This window comes from Cuculus canorus, chromosome 20 (genome assembly GCF_017976375.1).
Source record: "Cuculus canorus isolate bCucCan1 chromosome 20, bCucCan1.pri, whole genome shotgun sequence".
Taxonomy (NCBI): domain Eukaryota; kingdom Metazoa; phylum Chordata; class Aves; order Cuculiformes; family Cuculidae; genus Cuculus; species Cuculus canorus.
In genome coordinates, this window is record NC_071420.1 from 6,595,078 (window position 1) to 6,619,393 (window position 24,316).

At 44.9% G+C, this 24,316-nt stretch overlaps 1 protein-coding gene across 7 annotated transcripts in view; it reads left to right on the forward strand.

Moving 5' to 3' along the window:
• Positions 1–24,316, forward strand: part of CUX1 (cut like homeobox 1) — a 253,548-nt gene that overhangs the window by 135,318 nt on the left and 93,914 nt on the right. The gene's annotated exons all lie outside the window — the stretch shown is intronic.

Below are 24,316 nucleotides of genomic sequence, written 5' to 3' on the forward strand. Positions count from 1 at the left end.
ACGGCAGGAGTAGAGGGAACATGACGATGTTCATGCAGTCCCAGCCTGCCAGCAGGAACCGGCTTGCCTGCGAGTCCAGCACAAAGGCACACCAGGTTTTTAGAGCCATCGCACCACAGTAGCTCGTTTTATTTGTAAGAGCTGAACTCTTTAAGGTGCCCGAGAGGGCTCTGGGAGGGAGAGGAGGAGCGTGTTGCAGGGATGAAGCACCCTTCTTGCAACAGCGTATCTGCCCCCAAGCATGGACAGGGTCCCACGGCCTCTGTGTCCCGGTCAGCTGAGTTTGGTTTTCATGCAGCCTTTTCATGTATGTCTGCCAATTATACTCGTCTCATCTTTTTGAATGCAAAGTAGCAAATCAACAGAGTTATTTTGGTACAGCTCCACTTCCTTGTGAGGTCTTGTCTAGAAGCACAGAGGGCACGTGGTTCTGCTGTGGCTCCCTCAGCAGAGCTCCTGCTGGGCTAGTATCATGAGGAAAGCAATCAGGATAAATCCTGGAATCATCAGAAACAAATGGTTCATCTGTTTTCAATGAGGACCTGCCCTGTATCATGTGCAAGGTTACCTATTCCCAGTCACAAAGCAGAGCTCTCCATCAAGCTCTAAGTTGAAGTGGCAGTTACTGCAGTAGCCGTATCCACCTAACCATGCGTTTAATGGGTAAGCTGTCTTTACTGGCATTTAGTGCAAACTCTCTATGGATGGATTCCAGCTGCTTTTCCCACTCCCACGCGATGACAGTGCGGGCAAAAAAGTGAGTCACATAGTGTGTGTGGTGCTCCCTCATTTAATGGAAGGAGATGGCTGTCCTGAACAAGAATAGAAGCTCAGGAGGCTTTGTAAGATCTCAGGCACTAGAACTCTGTATCCTGAAAACCAGTCTCCTCCTTCTGCCTCTTTATTTTCTCTCCCTTTGGAAAGGTGCGTGTTTGCTGTGAGAGCCTTCAGACCTGCTCTCTCCCCCCTGTGCTGTGCAAACAGCTTTCACATTCATCCAGGGCTTCCATTTGATTTTGTTGTTTACCTCTTCCAAGAACAGAAAGGTGGGAATTAGAAGCAAAGAATCCCAGACATAAGGAGTTAGGAGCCGGGACTGAGCACTCATTCGAGGGTTTGGAAGAGGACGTTGGCCAGTTCATGGAGGAGAAGGGCTGAGGCAGGATGGGGCAGACACTAAAATCAAGGAAACAATAGGCAACACACAGGCCTGCTAATAACTTCATTAGCATACCTGTAAAGCATTAAACAAACAAACCCATTTACAGTCCTGGAAGGCTGATATTATTAACCCTTAGCGTGTGTCTCATGTGTTTCTACAGGGGCAGATCACAGTAAAGGCTGTGGTTTTTCTCCTGTGGAAGCCTTGCTTCCCGGCTTTTGAACGCATTGAGAAACTGAGTCCTAGGGAGGTTGGTCGGGGACGTGGAGCACAGTCAGGGACGCAGCAAGAGTCCAAGCTAAGAAATCAAATCGCTGCAGAGAAGAAGGGACTAGTTCTTCCCTTATTTTGCTTCCATACAGCTTATTGATGCCCAGAATAACCCTTAGCTGATTGAATCTTGCTTGCAAGTTTTAAATGCCCACTCGTAACAAATCTTGAACAAAAAATGAATGTGACTGCAACTCTGCCCTAGGGAGGCTCATCTTGTGTAGCAGATTTCCAGTAGCTCCTGATAGATGATCTTTGGTTGCTTGTGATCACCAGCTGTACAACCTGCCTTCATTCCTTCCCTCAAACTAATGAACTTTAAATTAAATAGCGTATTTCTTTCCTTTCCCCTCCCCGTAAGGTTTTTTCTTTATTTGTGAGGGGGTTTTAGATTGTCTGGACTTGATGTGTTTTGTGCTGGCTAACCAGCATAAATCTCTTCAGTTCCCTGTGGCCTGCGCCTGCTAGAATGTAACTCTGCCCTCCTGCACCTCCTCCTGGTGAACTCGTGTGGTTGAACTCTCATAACCTGGATTGCTGGGTTGAAGTCAGTCTGGTTTCCAACTACTATAACGAGCATATGTATGTATTTATGTACTTGGATTTGTGCAAAGCATTCAGCACTGTCCCATGTGACGTCCTTGTCATTGGACAGACATGGATTTGATGGATGGACCACTTGGTGGATAAGGAATTTGCTGGATGGTTGCACTCAACGAGTTGTGGTCAACGACTCAATGTCTGTGTGGAGATCGGTAATGAGTAGCATTCCACAGGGGTTGGTATTGGGACCAGTGTTGTTTAACATCTTTGTCGTGGACATGGACAGTGGGATTGAGGGCACCCTCAGCAAATTTGTAGGTGGCACCAGGCAGTTGACATGCTGGAGAGATGGGGTGGCATCCAGGAGGACCTTGACAGGCTTGAGAAGCTGTGCGAATCTTATGGAGTTCAGCAAGGCCAAGGACAAGGTCCTGCGCCTGGGTCGCGGCAATCTCGAGCACAATTACAGGCTGGGCAGAGGATGGATTTGGGGCAGCCCTGATGAGAAGGACTTGGCAGGACTGGTGGATGAGAAGCTTAACATGAGCCAGCAATGTGCACTTGCAGCCCAGAAAGCCAATTGTGTCATGGGCTGCATCCAGAGCAGTGTGACCAGCAGGGAGGGAGGGGATTCTGCCCCTCTGCTCCGCTCTGGTGAGAGCCCGCCTGGAGCCCTGTGTCTAGTTCTGGAATCCTCAGCACGGGGAGGACATGGAGCTGTTGGAGCAAGTCCAGAGGAGACTATGGAGATCATCTCAAGACTGGAGCTCCTCCCTTACGAGGACAATACGAGAGACTTGGAGTTGTTCAGCCCAGAGGAAATAAGGCTCCAGGGAGACCTTGGAGCAGCTTCCAGTCCTGAAAGGAACTCCAGGAAAGCTGGAGAGGGTCTCTGGATCAGGGAGTACAGGGATGGGACAAGGGGGGGGTGGTTTTAAGATGAAGGAGGGGAGATTGAGATGAGATCTTAAGAAGAGATGTTTTGCTGAGGGTGGGGAGGCCCTGGCCCAGGTTGCCCCGAGCAGTGGTGGCTGCCGCATCCCTGGAGGTGTTCAAGACCAGGTTGGATGGGGCTTGGAGCCCCTGATCCAGTGGGAGGTGTCCCTGACCGTGCAGGAGGATGGAACTGGATGGGCTTTGAGGTCCCTTCCAACCCAAAGTCTTCTATGATTTTTATATAGGTACGAAAGAAAAATGGAGAGAGAGGGCCATGGCAGCTTCTATTCAAGGACTTACATTTGCTTCGTTTTCCTTCCTTTGATGCAAAATTTAGCACCAAGAAACACGAATCTTTCTGTTACGGTTGGTGCTAAGCAGAGTTTCAGGGGAGGATTGTGAAACAGGTGACTTTCTTTGCATGGTTTCCTCAAGAAATTGTATTTACTGATGTTTCCTTTCCTGTGCATTTCCCCATTTATGAAGCGTGGATCATTAACTTCCCTGAACGCAGTGGTTGCACCAGACAGATAACCTGAAGGGCACACGTGGCTTTCATAAAGACATAACACCCGTTTCCATCATTGTGAACAGTGTCACCTACCAGTTGAGTTGCCATAAATTGCTGTGAAACGCATACAGCCTTAACCAGGAGTGAGGAGCTCGTAACTTAACCATGGAGTAACCAACCGTCTTAATAAATCTGAATTCCATCTTTGCTGAAGCCACTCCAGGGGAGGCGGGAGCAGTTTCTACAGCCCGGTGTCCCAAATGGTGACGGCAAGGTAAAGGGTAAGAGTTGTTCTATAGAGAGATTCTATCCCCTGCTCTGGGTTTTGCCCTCTGTTTGGGAACCTCTGTCTCACGTAAAACAAACAGAGCGCTCTGCCAAGCAGCCAGCCTTGCAGCCAGAGCGCCCGGCGTCCCTGTTCAGGGCCATCATTAAAAGATTTCATGAAACAGCCTTAAAAATGAAAAGTTTCCTTTCGGAGAGAGAGAGAGAGATATAATTGAACTCATTGATTTGTTTCACGGTTTGTTTGCCCTTTCATTCCCTTCCTGAGGTGCTGTTTGTTGAGGAATGTCTCCAATTGCCAGGGAGACGGTGGGGTGCCTCGTGTTTCCCCGCCAGCTCTCCTTTCAGCCAGAGCCGAGTGCTGTGGCAAGCCTGCGATATGAATTTTTAATGCAGAACTTTATAACATAGCCCTTGCAGCACGGCTGCACTACTCTCTTGAGCTTTCAGATTTAATGCTCTGATGCACAGAGCACAGACTTGGGGCATTCGGCAGCAGGCAGGATTAACCCCTTCATTACTGAGCACGCGTCGCAGTTATTTCCCTGTAGATTAATACAGGCATGGAAGGGGGGCAAGATTCCAGCATCTCCCGCATTGGAAAAGTGTCAGAATCACTTGGGATTTGACTCCCAAAATTAGCTGTGATATGTTTTCCCTCTTTTGCTAATAATGGGAATGGAAGGCTTTTTCCTCTCCCTGGGCTCAGCGCTGCTGCAGTCCCTCCGCACTGGATAAAGCAGCAGTGTCTGATCTCTGATAATGGTCCGTGCTGGTACGCTGGATATCCAAAAAGGGGAAAGAATTAAATCAGCTCTGTAATGCATCATTGTGGATTCATTTGCCATAGGAATGTTCTTCCAGATCGTATCATTTAGTTGTTTATGCCGTGAATCATGGTGGATGTCTGAGGGGGTTTTGCTCTGTTCGGAACATGATTTAACCTGATGTGGGAGTTCTGATCAGTCCACTGCCTCGTTTACCTGGCGAGATGTGTAGAGCCTGGCATGGTAGATAAGCAGTCCAAGTTATTAGACTTCAAGACATTATCCCACGTTTGTCGGTGTTGAATTTCATCTGCCATAAAGCTGCTGTTCACCTGCCTTGTTTTAGCGTCTGGGCTTTTCGCTCTGCTGCAGTCTCGCTAATAATAATTCTGCTTTACTGCGGTTCGTGCCACTGTACCATGCACTAGCTTTTCTAAATCATCCCTTTACTTATTACACAATACCAGTCCTGATGTATTATCTGGAGGAGTGTTGCTCTCAGAGCCCTTTAACGTCTGTCTGTGCGGTCTGTGGGCTTTGCAGATGGCTCGTTTTGGCAGCGGAGCATGTCAGAGCCGCGGCTGGCCTTGCTGGGGAGCCTGGCAGGGGTCTGGCGGGAGAAAAATGCAGCATTTGTAGGTTTAACTTTGATAACGGAGAAGGAGTCTGATGTATTTAAATCGTAATAGGACTGATGTAAGGCAGAGAGAATTAAACAGGGCACAAAACATGCAGAGGTGTTAATGGCGTGCGGGAGAAGGACTCAGCAAGGAGGTTGGTGATGTTAAACCATTTGCCTTAAGCCCTTGTGAATGAGACACGCGGCTTGTTCCTAACTGATACCACGGAAGTACATTTACACTTTTTAATCATAAATCAGCGTTTCTGCTTTGGTGACACATTTACACACGTGTTTCAGATGAGGTCTCTTAAGCAGCTTGTCTTATTGATTACAGACCCAAGGTTGTCTTTCCTTCCTCTGCTGTTAATACTGACTCGTGAGATTAAGGTCTTCAAGGCATTTGCAGAGATCCCATTGTTTCATTCAGTAGTCCCAGGCATTTGTTAACTTTATTTCTATCAAAAAAAAGCATTATATTTTGAGAAACTTAGTTTAAGACTTTGTCTTATGGGAAGGACACTCCTGTTGTCACGTACTATGCTGGTAATTAGCTCTACATCTTATTCTTGTGTCAAGCACACTACCTAAAACGAGGCTGGTGACTCAGTTTTGCCATATGTAAAAAGGGCACCCGGGGTAAGGCAAAGCTTTATTAATGTGGATAGTCTTTCAGTCCTTGGATAGAAAAGTGGAAGTGCTGTTCCGATGCTTGCATTGTAGCCTGTAAAAATAAATGTACATAAATAGAAGCATATAAAATGCATTTGCTGACCATTCATTTGAACAGTGCCATCCATTAGGTCATTCTGTGATGAATGGAAATAGTCTTTTTTTCTGAAGACCACACCAAAGGAAAAAAAGATGTGTGCAGGATCTGTCATTATAATAATGCTGTATTAGCACTGACTACCCCATAGTGTGGGCTTTATAACTCACCGGAATGGGCAACTTTAGTCATTATGGCATTTTTCGTTGTTTTACCTGTGTGGTGCATTAATGTAGGAGTCTTCTGCTTTTCCTGAGCCGAAGTGCAAATATTTATTTAATGAGTTGTAGCAGATTTTTATATGCATAGTGGTGGACTTGAGGAGCGTGACTCATAGGAAGTAAAAAGATCAACAAATGGGGAGAGTTTAACTGTTTCAAGGGCCTTACCACTGTCCTTACCATCTGTGGGAAGGAAATGAAGACTGCAGAGGAGAAAGGGGCAGTCTCCCACCCTGAATTCCAGAGCTGCCTCACCCTGATGCTCCCATTTTTGGACCCAAATCCTAGTGATAAGCAAACAGGGGTCTTCTAGAGCATCTCAACTTGAGCACTTTCAGCAATGCTTTCTTTCTGTGGCTTTGAAATTTGCCTGCATGGTCAGAATGATCTTTTCCTGTTACTGACCCAAGAGAAAATGTTGATTTTTCTTTTTTTTCCAATCGCATGTGATCGTAGGAAAGTAGCTGTTGTAGTGAGTTATGCTTTTTAATTACAGATTTTGATGTGGAGATATGCAGGATCTGAATCACAAGGCTGTATCTGGACTTGCTTAAACTTGAGGCTCAAAGCCAGAATCAAGATAAGTTCTCCTTTAAAAAATGCAAGCAAATTACTGGAATGGCTCATATTTTGAGGGCAGAAATTGAAATAATTAAATTGCAGCAGAGTGCGTGATAGTGGTGCCTTTGAAGATCCTGGTAAGAAAGCTTCGCTCAGTAATATACAGTAGCACTTTTAATAACTTCGCAGTCATGGGATGGTTTCGAGTTGTGGAGCCAAAAGGGACATGTGCATTAGCATTGCGACTTGCCATCCGAGTGTGACGACAAGTTGGAATGCCAACAACTGGCAAGTCATTTGGTATAGCCATTTGCCAGTTTAATGGCTTAGCAGCTTAGTTTTAATTAAATGGCAGCTTCTGTGTATGATATCAGAGAAGATAATGTCCTGTGTAAGGCTGAGTTTGGTGTTGTCTCTGAATTGCTGAAGATACCCAACAGTTTTTCTGATTCAGCGTTCAGCTGGTACATTGTCTACCATTCCGTGTGCAAAATTCACTTGTGACAAAGCGCCTTTTGGTGTATGGAAAAGCCTTCATCCGTTAGTTAAGTGCACACTCAGCACTGCCTTGGTGGCAGCCGTGGTTCCTTGGGCAGGAAGAGCTCCATCCGTAGACGCAGTTCCAGATGTGTTTCATCCCAGAAGGGCGTAGGCTGGGAGATCCTTCACCCCTTCACCACAGCGCTCACTGAGGAGAGGGCTGGGAGCTTACTGGTAACGGGGTGGGATCCGTGCGACTGATAATCTGTGTAGGAGAAGCAGGGAGTTAGAGTTTATCTGAGATTATTTTCATCAAGACTAAATGACTCTCAGGAAAAACAGCCATGTCCTTTGCCTATCACGCCCCAGTACCTGGAAGTTAGAAACCAGTGTTTGTTGGATAGTCATGCTAGAGGTGATAACCTGGTCATCGCACTAGTTCCAGAATGGGAGTTTGGTGGGGAACAACAGAGGAAGGTGCCTTGCAGACACAATTCCTGTTAATCGCACTGCATTGCAGCTGGTGTCTTCATAGAAAGTCTTCTTCTCTTTTACAAGCGTTATGTGGCATGGGATCACTGTGTTCTTTGGCTGATGTTCCTTTCTTTCTCAAAGAGGATGGTGTTACTTGAACTTCTGCACAGCAGATGAAGATTTAACACTCAGACTACCTAAGATTAGACCTGTAACAACATGTGTAGACAACTGATTATAAACGGCCTGGATTTCAGAGTTGTTCCTTTTGATTTCTGTTATCTGAAAACGTCAGCCACGGCACTCGTTTCCCTGTTACCTGATCCCTCTGTGTGCCAAGAGCCGTCAGCTCCAAATAAGTCAGACTGCTTTGCAGGATTTTTTCCCTATTCTTTATTTCTCCTTTTCGTTTCCCATCCCTTCCTCTTCAGTCCTCAAATACTACAAAAGCTTTGAATCAGCGTGGCACTTTATGCAAAATCTGCAATTCTGATACTACGCTCTTGTTAACAAAAACAGGGAGGCAAACAGATGGTTTTGAGGTTAAGAAGATAATGAAAACCCAGGATGCGCGAGGTTTAGTTTACGTTGTACTTATTGGGGCAAGTGTTTCACATCTTGAACTGGAACCTCTTGAGACTGATAGAGTCTAGTTTTGTCTGATTTATTTAATCACATTTACATGAAATCAAATATATTCATCAACAGAGAACATCATGAGCAAATTGAATGAAAGCATTACTCAACAGAATTTTTGGCTTTGAGAATAGAAATTACGCTGTCAGTTTTAGCTGATGGAGCTGTAGCTCAATAGCGGATCCTCCATGAAGGAAATGCGGACCAGAAGGCTCCTGTTATCCGTGACCCCTCTGTTCATGCCCCGTTTGATGAATTGGAGTCCAGAGCCCCTGCCACCAGCCGTAAGGACGTTGTTCATCAGCCCACAGCAGTGGGAAGAGCCCGACTGGAGGCAGGAAGGAGTGACCCACGCTGCTGTTTGTTTAGGAAGATAAGTGATGGTCTCCATGGGGGCATGTTTGGAGAAGGAAATGTTTCCGTGTTCTCTCTCCCTCCACACTGGGACTGGACGCTGAGCTGTCCTGCGGCGGGGCCACCCTGTCACACTCCAGCCAGGCACAGACTGAGGCAGGAATGTCCATTTTTAACAAACAGCTTGAACCTGTAGCCGGTGGCTACTCAGTTGTGTGTACGTAAGCTTCTTTTACTTGAATAAAATAAACAGCAAATTAGTTTTTGTTTACAAGACGTGGCTGAGTGAATTGGTTTTTGTGCTCCTATGTCATTCATTATTTGGAGAAAATGCTGGTAGTTTATTAAAAGTAGAACTGTAGCCACGATGGGGTGGAGATTAAAGTTGTATTTTTGAATATGGCAAAATCTATGCACACAGTAAATAGTCGGCAGAGTTTTGTTAGTTAGTCCAGTTTTCAGTCACTGCAAAGGCAGCTGTTTCTTGGTGTTTTGTATGATGACTGCCCTAAAATATGTTGTGACTTCTTGTGCGGATGGAAAAATTCACCCATAGGGTCTCGTTCTTGTAAGAATGGTAAAGATACGGCATTGTGGCTCTGTTCATGGCAGTATTTGGAGCTCCCAAACTGTGCATTATTGGGCTTTCGTCATTTTGGCAATTCAAGGAGCTATTCTCGTTGCCAGTCACAAAAGAGAGACAATGCAGAGGCTTTCTCAATGTCTGTACTTCAGAGCTTGTCTTATAAAGCAGTTTATCCCTTTTTTTCCTGAGCTGTCTGCTTTTAAGGGCTTTGTTTTGTGCACTGTTGTGAATACGTTTGCTGCATGCATTAGTCATTTACGGTACTTAGATCCTGTAACTATTAAATTGTTAACATTTGGAGCCAGCTATAATTATCTTCTATTATTATTATTATTATTGTTATTATTTGTAATGGGCATAGTGCTTACTTTTCCCCTTCAGCTTTCCTAAACATCTGAGGGAACTTTGAGGTATCTGTTATGCTGAAGCAGCAGCGTTTGATTTCTGGTTAGACTGCTTGTTTTCCTCTCTTTCTAAAATACTGCCATCACTGAGAATTTTTTGTCTGTGTGAAGTTTTTGGTTCTCTTGGATGTCTAAAATGGGCATCCCAGGCTAAGAATAGACCCGGCCGTACAGGATCACCGTGACTTCTTGGCATTCTCTCAGTGGCTATTCCACTAAATGTTCTTTTTTGTCTGTATTCCAGTTAGGAACGGGGGTTTCTCTTTCACTTTTAATTTAAAGTGCAGCAAACCAGCCCTTCGTATCCCTGTTGGGTTTCCTGATGCCATATTTGAATAGCTGAACCCCTAAAAGCTATAGGTGCTTGGTGTCAGCATTAACTGTACTTTTTTCCTAGTGTTTATTGTTCGGTGGGGGATGTGGATGGAATGAAGGATGACTGTGTTGATGATAGCATTGTTCCCGTCCTGGGGAATCCACAGACAGACATTTCTTTGAGCTTCTAATTAAGATGCTGTGGATTTGAGAAGTGGTGGCAGGCTCTTGGCTCACACCGCGTGGCCAGAAGTATTGAGCAGAAGTATTGAGCAAGCTCTGTGTTGATGGTCTAGATCCATGATTTTCTGTGTGTTCTGCAAATTCCTGCAATTCCACTGGTTATTGCTAAGAGATGATGGAAACAACAGTGAAATGCAGCCGGTCGTAACTGTACATGTGCTATACTAATGTGTCATCCTTTGATGGAAAACTCCGTGGAATCTGGAAGTTTGAAAGATCAGAAATCACCGCTGTAGATCCCCTGGCGAAGAAGTTTTTGTTGGGACTTGATCCTTTTATCCCAGTGGGATCCCTGTCCATAGGCCAGCAGTCACGTTCTTGCCTTTTCCCTGTTCCCTGCCTTCATACTGTCGGAGTTGTTGTAGATTTAAATATGCAGTATCTTGATGTTAAGTATGTTGAACCGGCTTAACTCATCAGAAAACCATTTCAGTGCAGGGCTTGTAACTGATAACAGCTGTACTTTTGCCCTCGTCACTGGAAGACAGTGGCCACTAAATTTAGCAGCGAGCTATTTTTGTTTATGTAATGTCTCTATCTGTCTGTGCTCTGATTAAATAATCTATTTTCTTGGCAAAGGAGTACGAGTTAATTTTCTATTATTGATCAAAAACATATTTTAGCTGTGATACAGATGACTTATTTGTCTTGCTGCCTGTTGGATTGATTTTTGTCACCGCCTCACTGTCAGCGATGCCGTGTGCGTGGGGAGGGGAGCCAGGCAGAGGGCTGGCAGCGGTGAGACGTGCCGGGCACACGCGCCAGCTCTCACCCTGGTCCATATTTAACAATCCTTCTGTGTAACGTGTGGCAGATAAGGCTTGCTCTTTCTCTTAATGCATTTTGTTACTTTTCTTTGGTGATTATATTGTCTGGTATCTGTATTAACTGAAGTTTTTATTTAACATTCACATACTTTTTTTCCTGGTTAATCCCTATCCCCTTGTATCTTCTACCTGCATAGCATTGGCATTACAGTAAGGTTAGCTGAATAACTGAAATAACCTACATGGCAGGTCCGTGGAATACTTCATTATTGACCATTTCTGGGAACAAATTTAATTAAAAAAACCAAACCCTGGGTTAGATTCATGAGCTTTACAAAGTAGTCATGCATCCTGCCCATACGGACACTCCCCTCCCACACCGTTTCTCTGTGTGAGTGACAGTGGGGTGGTCTTATTTCTGATAGAACATCAGATAAACGCCTGTTGCGTCGCTTGGGAAGATGACGCAGCCACAGCCACCTGCAAGCAGAGGCAGAGCTGCGTGCGGCTCGAGGGGCCGGCGAGTCTGGCCCCGTCCTCACTGTTTGTATAACACTTCAGAAGCAAAGTCAGGTTCCCTGAGTTACTATAGGTTACTCCTTAGTGCCATAAAAGGAGCGGAGCCTGGAGAAAACAGCAGAAGACGAGGTACGCGGTGGTTGGGAGGTTTAAAGCTTTTACACATGGAGTGCTGGAGCCAATGGCGTAAGCTGGCCACGTCGGTTAAAAGAGGAGATTCCCCTGCCCGGTGGCTGTGGCTGTGTACGAGTTCATGATCCAAGGAAATGCCCAACTGGGTTCAGTAAACTGAGGACAGAGAAGCTGAAGCTTTGCCACTGGTGTGTCTTCCTGGGGTGTCCCATCAAGCATCGAGCCTGTGTGCAGGTCCACACCAGCACAAGTGGTTGACGTGGCAGCTCACCAGGTCTCGCAGGTGAGACCACGGAGCCAGGCAGAGGATGTCCCATCTGGAGAAACAATGGGGCTGCAGCTGGATGGGAGGTGGGGGCGTGACGCTGGTTACACTTAGAGGCTTACCTTTGTACCTCCTGAGGCCAGGGAACAACCAGGAAAGGGCGTTTGGCCACTGAAGGTCCAAACAGTGTGACCGTGCTCATTCAGCAAGTCCTTGTCTCGTGGCTGTCGGTCCCCTTGCACAGCAGAGTCAGAACTGCGTTGAAGAGCAGGCAGATCCAAAAGCTGTTGCCACTGTCTCACCTCCTTTCTATGCTACAGTTGTTTTTACATTTGGCAAGGATGGTTTTCATCTGCTAACATCAACATCTCTTTTGGTTATAGTACAAGTGTCGACGAATTGTCATTAGCAACAGAAAACTCTTAATTTCCAGTTCCAACTCCTGTAGAAATACTAAATCTGTTCTATTGGCTGTTGAAAAAGAATAATCGAATAGCTCCATATCACAGATTGCAACGTTAGTCAAGCCTGGAGGTGTTTGACTTTAGTAGTATTTTAAAGGCTAAGCAACTGTTGGGAGGGAAATAGAGAATTTGAAAAGTGCGGATATTTTTATATGTAAGTACCTGTATGTATTTATATATAAATAAAAGTCAAAAAGTTAGTCTGCAAAAAAAATTGCAAAGGTTAAATTAGAAAATCCTGCGCTGTTGTCTTCGGACTTGCGGCTGTAGCTGATGGTGCTGACTTTGGCCACCAAGGATTAAAGCAATTTCGCTGTCTAATATGTATCTGGTTTAGGTTCTGTGTAGACGGGAGATCTGTCGATCGTATTAGTGAGCATCTCATAATCCAATACAACTCGGGGCTTAACTTAGATAAGAATTGAGCAGCTTTATATATTCAGCAAAGATGTAAAAGTGAGATCCACCGGCTGCTCTGCTGGTGCAGGTGAGTCGAGTGGAGCCGCTCTGATTCACAGCAGCACAGCATCCAACTGGTGCCGACCTACCATCCTGCTCCTCGGCCAGGCAGAACTCCTGAGGGAATGGGGTCCGCGGGTGCTTCTGGGGATGCCCCACAGGTGAGAGCGGATCTGGAGGAGGGAAGGAGAAGAGAGGAAGGGAGCTCTTCCAGCTGCAGACCTGGAAGTTGTTCTGTCTCAGGCATCAGTCTCCGTCAAGTTGTAGCAAAGTGGTGCTTGTGCAGATTGAGACAATACCTGCATTGCCTCCTTCCCCCACTTTGTTTTCTCTATTCTGTGCTCTCCCATTCCCTCCTTTGTTTCTTTCCGCCTGTTCTTTTTGCAGCTTTGTCACTCGGGCCAGCCAGATTCATAGTATCGAGGGCTATAAATGACACTGCAAAAGGGTGACTTGGCTGCAGATTGACCAAAGTAGAGTTTCCATTGGGAGCAAAGCTAGAACAAATCGGGAAGGGAAAAAAATATTGGTAATTGGATACATTATAATAAAGATAGCAGTCGTCCTGGTTCTTAATCTTCAGCACAGCTCATGGGAATGTTACAACCTACTCAAAATGTGCAGTAAACACGTCTCCCATCATACCGTGTGCTATTTTCAGTCCACTTATTGGGTAGAAGAAATGTCGGTTGCCTTTGTCAGAAAGCATGTAATGCTGTTTTCTTGATAGCCAGAAGGAAATACTTGCTTGAGTAGCTAGCAGAGAATAGGCGCATCACCCATATTCTCTTCTATAGCCAAAAGTATCTGAAGCATTCCCCAAGCACATCTGCTGCTTGAATGCTGTGTTACTGCGGTCAACGTTTAGCTTTCTTTTTGCACAATGTGCATCTCCATCCTTAGATAAAGGCAAAAAGTAGAAATAAATTGTATTTTTATCCAGATTCGATCACTAAGTAGTGCCCTTTTTTGTCCATAAACCTCTGACCATGCTACGGATGCATTTGACAATGTAGGAAAGGAGGGTGTTATCGCATCTGGGTGCCTGTTGGTAAATATGCGTGGAGAGATGTGTAAGCGGCTTGGTAAGAAGTAGTAAACTAGAGATTATTGGCCTAGTGGACATATTTATCTTGTTTTGTGCCAGTAAATCCTTCAAAAGACCACGGATGTTGTCTTAGGCTCTGTAGTACCAGTTCCCAAAGTCAGACTGGGTAGAGGCGACAGTAATTTAGGAGAACGTGGGCTTTTCGGCTAAGACTGAAACAGGTATGGATTTCCCCTCTTTAGTCTATTGTGTTTACCCTAATACACCTTTGGGCCACGGGAAAATTACCGTTCTCCAGAAAGCAGGAGCTGCAGGTCTGTCATTGCCGCAGTGGTAAACAGTAATTTTCCCGTGATGCGTGCCTGTGGAGTGACACCTGTACCCAAGATTGCTTACGGGACTGGTTTATTTTCAAACTGACTTCAATCTGTTTCACTGAATATAGCCTGAGGCACGTTAAAGAAAAGCATTTTATAGGTTCTTACCTGTAGTGGTGGGCGAAGATACAGAAAAAATCAGTGGAGAAACTAATAGATACCTGGATTCCCCAAATTACAGAGCTCCCCAGCTCTCCCTGCAGTCACGGAGAAGAGATGCTGATGTCTCTGGAAAGAAACTCTGAACGATGAATCTGCAATATGTACGTTGCTATAGTAAAAATTGTGAACCATGGCCACTTTTTGAGGTTATTTTTGTTTTAAAGAAAACAAACATACAGCAATATGTGATTTTAGCGTTGCTGTAGCATGAGGGAAGAGTGCTCATTTGGAGGTTGTATCTACTCCAAACCTAAAGGAATTTTTCAGGTGTGACACGGTGATTCTAAAGAAAATAAACAGCAAAAAAGACCCTTTGACCACGCCAAGGAACACGTCCTGGTTTTACACACCATGACACCAGTGACGGGATTGAGTAAGTTGAAATGTTTGTGGGTACTTTTAGAGGATCTTGAATCAAAACACGGACAATTCTTCCTGCTGATTCTTCACTGTTTAAAGTATTGCCGTTCTGATAAAAAAGAGTGACACCTAAGATGCCTGCAATTAAGGTTTCTAATTTTGGATAAATTATCTAGTTTAACTCTGTCAGTAAAAATAAGTAAATTGTAGCAGGTGCTGTATTTCCAAAATGCCAAACCGTCTATTCTTATTATTATTTATTTGGAGAAAATTATAAAACCAAAGCAGAGTCAATCAGTGGAGTCTTGATCTTTCGGGAACGTTGTTGTACATCTTTTACAAGTCCAGTTTGTACAGCATTGCTGCCTGTCGGTGTGTCCATGCCCAGGTGCTCAGCAGCAGCTCTGCACGGCCACCAACTTCCTACGGAAATAAAGCCTCCATGAGCTTCCATGAGATCTGTTTTGCAGCTCATCAGTTCCCCTCCTAAATTATCTTGGAAGCTGATGATTGACTTCAGTGATAATTAACAACATTAGAAATCCTCAGTCCAGGGAGCTCTGGTGAATCTGGTAGGAACTGGGAATGGGCAGGAAAGACAAATAATCTGTTTGATGGAGGGCTGCGGGTTGGGAGCAGCAGTTGCCTTTCCGCTTGCTGGTTCGTCGGCCGTGTCTGTGTTGCTGGAGAGCATCCGTGATCTGTGTTTTCATCTGTGGGCTGAAAGGTGAAGAGATGACATTTTGGGGATGACTGAGTGACCCAGGGGTATTGTAGGAGCAAACGGCAGTGGGGGCAGCTACAGCGCACAGGTGGGACAGACGATGGGAACAATCGATAGGAAGCAGCGCTTTATTTGTATTTGAGCTTACAGCAGAATGTGTTCTTTTATCCACTGACTCACCTCCCCGTGGAGCATTGCAGGAACCAGCAGGCGGGCGTTCAGGATCTCAGGTAAAATGCTGGTCCCACTAAATCAGGTTTTGCTGTAGTGCTGACTTGTTGCTTTTCAGCGAGGGTTTTGTTCACTGTGGGAATCCTACAACGTCCAGATCATGAAAACCACTACGAACTCGCCTGGCCTCACCACTTCAGAGGCCGTTGGTCATTCGCTTCCATCAGGGCAGCGCAAAACACCGTTTGAGAGCAAGTGGCATCAACCAAGTCTATTAAATTTTGTGCAAATTTGCTGTGTTTAATTGCATAACTAATTAACTGACCTCTCAAGCTCTGTGAGCAGACTGCAGAAATGGCCAATTCCTGGCAACGGGAATAAACACCCAGGCAGCAGGGCAGAGACCTGGAGCTTCCAAGTTCCCACCTGTTCTGCAGGAACATGTTCTGAAAGTCAGTGGAGTTTATGGCTGGTGAGAAAGTGTCAAGGTTTGCAGTTTGGGGGCAAATTGAACTAAGTTACCATTAATAAACAGTCACTTCGCAAAATGACTCATTAAAAGGATGCTGTGGATCAGGGTTTCTCTGTGGACCACAAAGTGGAATAAGGGAAGAGAGAGGGATACTCTGCGTTGTTTGGTACGAGGTGTACGTTCCTCCTGCTTGACGGGATCAAAAAGAAATGAGGGGTGAAAACCTAGGAGGCAGGGAGAAACTTGCTTTGTGCATGAGAGCAATGTTCCATTAGAAGGACCTCTAGAGCTCCTCTTTGGATCTTTGGGAAACAGCGATTCCATCATCAAATCTTAACTGCAGCGGCCCCAAAAGAGCCCAAAAGAGTACAGTTATGGAGAACATAAGGTTTAGTAAGGATGCTGCCTTAATGTGATTAATACGACTGCTGATTCCCCATGTCTTATCAGCCGACTATAGCACTGTTTGCTGTATTTGCTATCTCCATTATGCGTTGTAGTACAGATAAATAGAAATACCATGGAGGCGACAGGAAACAAAACAAAAATAATCAAGCATGTTTATCACTGGAGCATTAAAATGGCTGCTGTGGCAGGCACCAGATGAATTATGCAATACATAACTTAATTCTCTGGGCCCCAGATGTTTCATTTTTCCTGCAAGAAGCTGATTGAACCTTGAATGACAGTTCCAGGCAGGCTTTGATTGCTCGGTGGGTCACATGCTTGATATGACCTGCATTTGAGTTGCTTTCTACATGCTGTTGCTTTATAAAACATGTAAAATTGACATCGTGTTGGCTGCTCAAGGCCAAGTCAGAAGTAATTCCATGCTTTTGATGTGCTTTGTGTGCAAGTGCAGGAGAGGGAGGGGTGTCTGTGTTTCAATTCTGGTAGGTTATTGAATCAGCCAAAGTCAGGAGAGGGGAATTGCAGCGAGCTCGTTCAATTTGTAACAGGAGGCACGAGGAAGTGGAGAGTTGGCCGCATCTGTGTCATCCTGAGTTGTTAGAAAATCCTCAGAGCCGCAATATTGGTTCAGGCAGTGACTCCTGCTACCCAGGGCAGAGCCCCGTGCAGACTGGCCGTGGCCAGGAAGGCAGCTGGAAGTGTTTGTCTCAGTCAGCCTCTCTGAGCATGGATGTTTGGCATCCTCTGAACCTGGAGGTTGTGTTCCTCACCCCGAGGACTTGGTCCTGTAAATCTGATGGGTTCAAACTGAGATACTGGCACAGTATCTCAGTCTCAGGACATTAATGGAGGTAGGGTTCAGGTATAAATACATCAAAGATTAAACATCAGTGAGTTCTGTCTCCTTCTCTCCTCAGTCTCTAAGGCAGGTCAGAATGGTTACACCAGAACTGAGCTGTGGGCTCTGCCAGAACCTGCAGGAGCTCAGAGGTTGCAGACTTCTCACCGGCTCCTGCAGAAGTTAGTGCAAACCACCTCTTAGGTCCATCTGAACAAAGTCATTTGTTTCTGCAAGCCTCTGGTGCAGGAATTCTCTTGTCCTTCAGTAGCCTTCTTTGAACTCCTCTGTGGCCAAAGGGTCACCAGTGGGTTGAGGTGGATGAAACCCAGAATGATCCAAACCTGAACGCTAGTAATAACTGTTTTTTACGCTGCTGACGGGGCTTTGCAGCGTAAAGCAAAAGTGCATCATGCAGCAGGACCTGTTCGATCATGAGACCAGGAGGAGGACAGATTACATTTCTTTTCCTGTCTGATACCCTGCGTTTGTAACCGGCAGCACAGCGGGATGGCCAGATAGTGGGAGGCCAGAAGAACCCTGTTCTTGGGGAGAGAAAACCACAATGATCCTGGAATAAGAGGTGTTTAAACGGAGGAATGAGCAATTTGGGGAGCTGAGGTTCACATTGACTGTGGTGCAGTATATATAAATAAGTGCCAGGTAAGAAAACTGTGTTGTCATCAAATAGAACAATGCACCATCTATTTATAGACTGGGCTGCTTCCTAGTACGACCAATACACCTTTTCATTATTCCAGCTGCTTGCATTAAGCATTCCTCTTTGGTTTGCAAAGTGTGCCGAGGCCATGTGTGTGAGCACCATGGGAAATACAGCTCTGGGGTTCCATGAGTTGATATTTCTGCTATATGTAATTCTTATTTTCCTTTCTCTGTTTTATTGAGGATATCCATTATTGTCACTCCTATCAATGTCTGTCAGCAAAAATGAGTAAGAGAATGCCGCTGATCTGTAGGAACTCTACTCCCCGGTGTGTCACTGGAATAAAACTGAGTTCTGTTGTGTTTAAAACTTTGTAATTGCAAACATGATTTTCTCGTCCTTGAAATCCTGACTTAAACCATGAAAGAGAAAACAGAGCGCTGTGCAGGATTTCTTGGAAAGCTTCTTTCTACAGACTGAAAGCTATTTATATTTATTCTACAGGGTCTTTTCCTTCTTATGATTGAGACTATTCTTGTCATGTGTTGTCCAAGTATTGCTCAATAACTTGGACTTTATAAGCGGTTTGTTTAACCTTTGTCAGTGTTTGATGATCATTTGAGATCTTCCAAGCGCCGAGGGCATGGTTTGTTTGAAGATCAAACCTGCTGCTGGTGCGGCCACTCTACATACTGACCTAGCGTGCTTGATGAGAAATATTCGCGTGAGAATTAGCTTAGCTTTTTCAGCTCAAATCAGTACACAGTGTGCTGTGCGGAATTGTAATAAACCCAAAAAACCCTGAATAAGTTAGCATTGAGTTGCTGTCCATTTTGCTCGGGAAGGAACTTGATTTAGCATAGGATGGCCACAAAGAGGGGTCTGGACGATGCACAGTGGCCACTGAGCCGTTTCCCAGGTTAATCCGGATGATGCGCTGTGTAATCACTGGAGCACCTGGAACCAGCAGTGCTTTGATCTCTCAATTTAAAGCCTTCAGTGCTTCCCTGCTTAACAGAGAGAGGATTTTTTTCTTCAATTGAGTTCCTAGGAAAGGAAACACCCAATTCATTACTAAAGTTGGTGGATTTATGAATCCCTGAACAGAGAAATTCCTTTACAAGAGGTCTGGATTTATATGACATTGGAAGAAGGATTATCTGATCTGAAGATCCTTGGAGGGTTGCTGTGAAAGAAAATATTAACCTATAGCTGTTGCAATTTGAAAAGTAGATTGGGGAACTTAGTAGTAAGAGGTGTGTGAGTTCCTGCCCTTTGACGGGCTGTGCTGATTACGCCGAAACAACATCTTTTTCCTGCCGTTGTACAACCCTTGTGTCTGTTACTTTTGGAGGGTGTGTTAGCAGTAAAGGTGGATTTACTGGATATCGATGTTGCTTGGATTAGAATCATTACGATTTCTAAAAATGCCTAAATTATGTGTACAAAGGTACTCATAAGGAAGAAGAAAAATAGAATTAGTTGGGTTTTTTATATTACCTCCTATCAGAAACTTTTGAAGAGCTACAAAGAAAGTGCTTGGTTCTTCCTTCTTTCCTAGAAATTAAGCAAACCGGCCCCGTGGGCACCTTGGTGTGGTCGCAGAGGAGCAGGTTAGAGGAGGGCATCCACCAGCAAAGCTTAGATAGTGCCTTGAGTTTGGGTAGGGAATTTGTCATCCTTCTTTTTTGCTTCAAGAAAAAACCAAAATTGAATATTCAGATGCTGGAACGCTCTTTTGCCCGGAGTGAACGCCGTGATCATTGGGCTGTAGGCAATTCTGATGTTGTTCGGTGATCTGAAATTACTTCCTAAACCCACAGACTGACCCTGATAAAAATTTTTTTGAAACTTGAAAAAATTTCATGCACTGATTTTTTTCCCCCCTTTTTTCTAGTGCCTGGGCCCTTCTCCTTCTTTTCTTCCCCTCCCAAATGTCCCAAATGACTCTTCTCATTTTGTCTTGTGCTAGCAAAGCACTAGATCGTACTGCCTCTCATTTTAAGAAGCTGTTTACTTCATTTGGCTAAACGCTGCTCTGTGCCAATCATAGAGAAGTGTTACAAGTACGATTTTTCTTTTTCTCTTAATTAAACCTAAGTGCGCATTAGTTGATAACGTCTGCTTTTAGGCTGAAATGGCCTGGGTAAATGTTTTCGTAATTAGACCGTTTTAACAAGCCCCAGTGGCTCCATGCGCCGTTCGCTCTGACCAGTGAATTTATACATGGTTTTAAAGAAAACAAATGTGTGGGAAAAAATGCTGTTTGTTTTCTGCCAAACCAAAATACGAATCTGCCCTGCTCGTGAAGTTTCTTGGCCGCACCTCTGACTGCAATTTCAGACGTGTCATCTGTGTTTTTCAGGCCTTCCATGTATAAAGAATACAACAGCAGTTTCCTTCAAGGTTCAGTAGGTTTGAATGTGTAGGGGGCTGTAGCCACAAGATTTGGCAAACCATTCGCTTGTCATGTTAATAAAAAAGGAATTGTTTCTGCCTGTTTAAGCTGGTGTCTACATGGAAGAGTTGGATCAACTGGGTTTTAATCATAAAGTCCAGATTCTCCTGCTTGTGAGTGAAGAACTTCATGGTGTTTGGGGGTTCCACCCGATTTAATTTGGTTTAGAAAAAGAAACTGAGCTTCTACTGTGTTCCCAGTGCTTGAATTCACATGTGTTTTATGCTATTCAACCCTAATCGGTTATCTTGATCCTAAAAAGAAAATTGAGCCTTTCTGAGGTTTTTATTTCCCTGAAGCAATTGCGTTGAGAAGTGGGGTGTCTGTTTTAAAACTCCTTAAGCTGTTTTTTTTATGGATGGCGTGTTTGCTCCGAGGGCTCTTTCAGAACTGGTAACAGTTCATACCTGGTAAAATCCATAGCTTTTAATGCGCTTTGTTTTTCACTTGGCACAGAGTAGCAAGAAATAATAGAATATTTCATGTTCCTGCTGTTTCAACAGTTTAGATTCTTTTCACATGGTGATGCTTATTCTAATAGCTCTGAGCGCTCGGGCTCAAAATCTGATATCCTCAATTCCTTAGTCTCAAAGTGCCTCTTGTAGAGTTTAGTTCACGTAGAAGGACTTCGGTCAGAAATTTAGGATCAGTGCAACCATGAGTTTGCCAGCTTGGCCCTTGTTTCTGTCAAGGTTCCCACCAGGATTTCAATGCAAACCCGCTGTGCCAGCAGCCCTGAGCCGGGTGGGATCCTGCCCGTTCTGTTGAAATAAAGAAGAATATTGAAATTGGAAAGGCTGAAAATGAGCGAATGTGGCGGATGGTGAATACCTCCAGAATGACCTGGGTGGGAATGGTTGAGTGAGTCGAAGCGAAGCTGCCTCGTACCTTGCGGGTCTGAATTCAGGAGGGTGCTCCGTAAACGATGCACCTCGGCAAGTTGTTGCTGTGAATGCGTAGAAGGTGTGAGAACTGGTATTTATTTTATAATAAATATTTCTGCTGAGCAAACAGCGAATGTGGCTGTTAGAGACTTTCTCAAACAAGTGATTCGAGGCTGCTGATGTGGTGGTTGGACTTCTTAAATGAAAAGACTGAATTCCTTTTGAAGATTCTCCTGAATGCCGTTGGCACTTGTGCTAGGAAAGAGTATAGAGTAATTTAATTCATTACGCTACCTAAAGATAGCATTTTGGGTGGCAGCGTTAACCTCCGTTGACGTGCAGACTGCTAGGCGGGAGAGGGTTTGCTTAAATCTTTCTGGAGACGTTGCATGCTGTTACTCAGTGTGCGGACACGGGTTGGGTGCGGAAAAGCCGGGAAGGAGATTGTATGAGGGAGTTCAGGATCAGTCAGCTGGTGTGTCTGGGTACAAGGATGAAGGGGCAGCTTTAACTTTGGCTACAGTTTGACACTTCCAGCTGAGTTATCAGTACGCGCTGAAGGGCAGAAATGTCGGTTTTATGGCATTCTTTATCCTCAGTCGCTTTTTTTTTGTAATTGGCTGCATCTACCGGTGCTGTAATAGAGCTCTTAAATCCTGACCTCTGTCAAAACAGTACTAATACTTCTGTCCATTTTAAATACAGGATTGTCCAAAGTCTTTCCATCGTGTTTTTCAGGCACTGTCGTGTGTTTTGCCGGCAGCCGTGTGCCATTCCACTGGCGCTCCTCTGCTTCACTGCTGTGGGTCCTGCCTGCCGTTGGTGCTTCGGCCTTAGACATCCCTCTGGTCCTCTCACTCTGCTGCCCTCATCCGTTCCCCTGCCTTTGGCTCCCTTTGTTGCCTCTGTGGCCTTTAGAGGCAGCTGAGGGTCCTTTGGTGGATTTAGACCCCCTCACACCTCTGCCCCTTCCCACTCATCTCTTCTCCAAAGCCAAAGTTTCCTTGGCTGAGCTGAAAGCCAACCCTTCTGCTCCCACAGCTGTTCAACTCCCCCTCTCCCAGGGGTTTGTGTTTCCTCATCCTTCACCCTTCTCAGGTTCTGCAAGTTTTCCGACGTTTGGCTGCTACCTGGCACCCCCATTTGGGAGGAAAGGCAGTGATTTGATTGTTCCCTAAACCTGACAGGGAAGCGGGCAGAAACTCAATTTGCTTAAGCTGTAGCCGGCGTGTTGGGGTGGGACATTCCCAGCTCTGATCTGGGAGGCATGTGACAGAATCCAGACATCATTCACTGGCTCCATATAACCTGAGGCATTTACACATAAATTCAGCCTGAATGCATCAGCTTACATAAAGGATCCTTAAAATCTCCTGGCTAAAAATATTTGTGAAATGCTGGGAAGCATCATCTCTTTTTCTTGGTGCGTTAGGATGCGCTCTTCCCTCTTCTCTGTGTTCCAGATAGATAATGGGGTCACTGGCGTGGCCTTGGGGCTGTCCTGTCCGTGCGAAATGCTGTACTTTCTGTTAGCGGGTTAACCAGTCTTTTGGGGCCAGAGTCTAAAACAAAGGATAATTCACAACTACAGAGGCTAAAGAGATTGAAAGCGTCATTGTAGGGTATGCTAACCTTTCCAGGTTAGTCTGGCTGCTCCCCGCACACTTGGAATCCTGATTTGCCCGAGGAGTGACTGTTCAATTCAGTAACTAATGCCTATTATTTATTATTAATTCAAAACATTGTGTGCATGATTTCTTAATTCAAAACATCATGTGCCTGATTTCTTTCCAGTGTGAGAGTGCATTAGCTTCTCCTGCTCAAGAAAACACATGTTAATCTGCTTTCCATTATCGGCCAAGAGTTTTTTCAAAAGGCAATTCATGTTGTCGCAACAACCTTAAAGGCTGTTAATAAAAATATTTCTCCATTAATTTATATACATACACATTTACTTATTATGATCTCTTACTGCATTTCCTTAAGTTTGCACGAAAAACCCTAAAACGCCGTTGAAGAGTCAGTCAGTATTCCATGTAACGATCCCGTGTGGCGTGTGCCAGCACCCTGATGTGCTTCCATTAACTGTCCTTCCCAGCAAACACCTGCGGAGAAAACCAGACCTTCTGTGGGATCAGCGGAAAAACATACCCTGGCTTCTCCGCATGGCAGAGGAAGGGAATTCCAGTATTTCACAGCTTTTACTGATAAAGATCTGCTACAGATTAAACCCAAACCCCAGACATTATGGTGTTGGCAGATTGCAAAGGGTCTTGCTGGTTGAGGCTGCTGCTCATGGGAGATGAGGAGAGTGTTTATCGCTTCCATATGGTCCAGAGATATGAGACAGGCACAATGTCTGGGGAGAAGTAATATGTCTTATTCTATTGATACCAACGGTGCTTGTGGCTTTGCAGGTCCTGGTCCTGGTCCCTTCACAGCTGAGAGCACGAGCGTGAGATATTTGCCCATGATTTACCATGATAAAAAAGATTGAGTGAGGATCGGATCCATTTCTGTGAGCAAAGCTTGAGAAATGCTGAGTTTTTGTCAGGGCCAGAGCTGGTAGCTGCCACCTTACACACCTGCGTGAAAGATCTGTAATGATTTTCCTTGACTATTTGTAGTTTTCAGCCCTTTGACTTCACCAGTCAGCTTTGCAAAGTTCATTAAAAGCCTGAGTAAATATAGAATTTCATATATTTCTGTCACAGACGTCTTTTCTGCCTAATTAAAATTCAATTTCTTGGTCTCTTTGATCTCTTGATATTGTTTTTAGCCAAATTTAGAACCAAACTTATGGGCACACCAAAACAGAAGAGTAAGAGGGTACTTCTGTGTACGTGTATGCAAGTAGATGGCTGAAGAACTGTAGGATTTGAGTTCTCCCCAGTTATCACTTGGGAAGCACCTTTACGCGTAGGAAAGATGCTGCTGCTCTTCTGCAGGAGGCTGGGGAATAAGATCTTCAAAGGTGTAATTAGTACACTCAGGTGTCAATATGC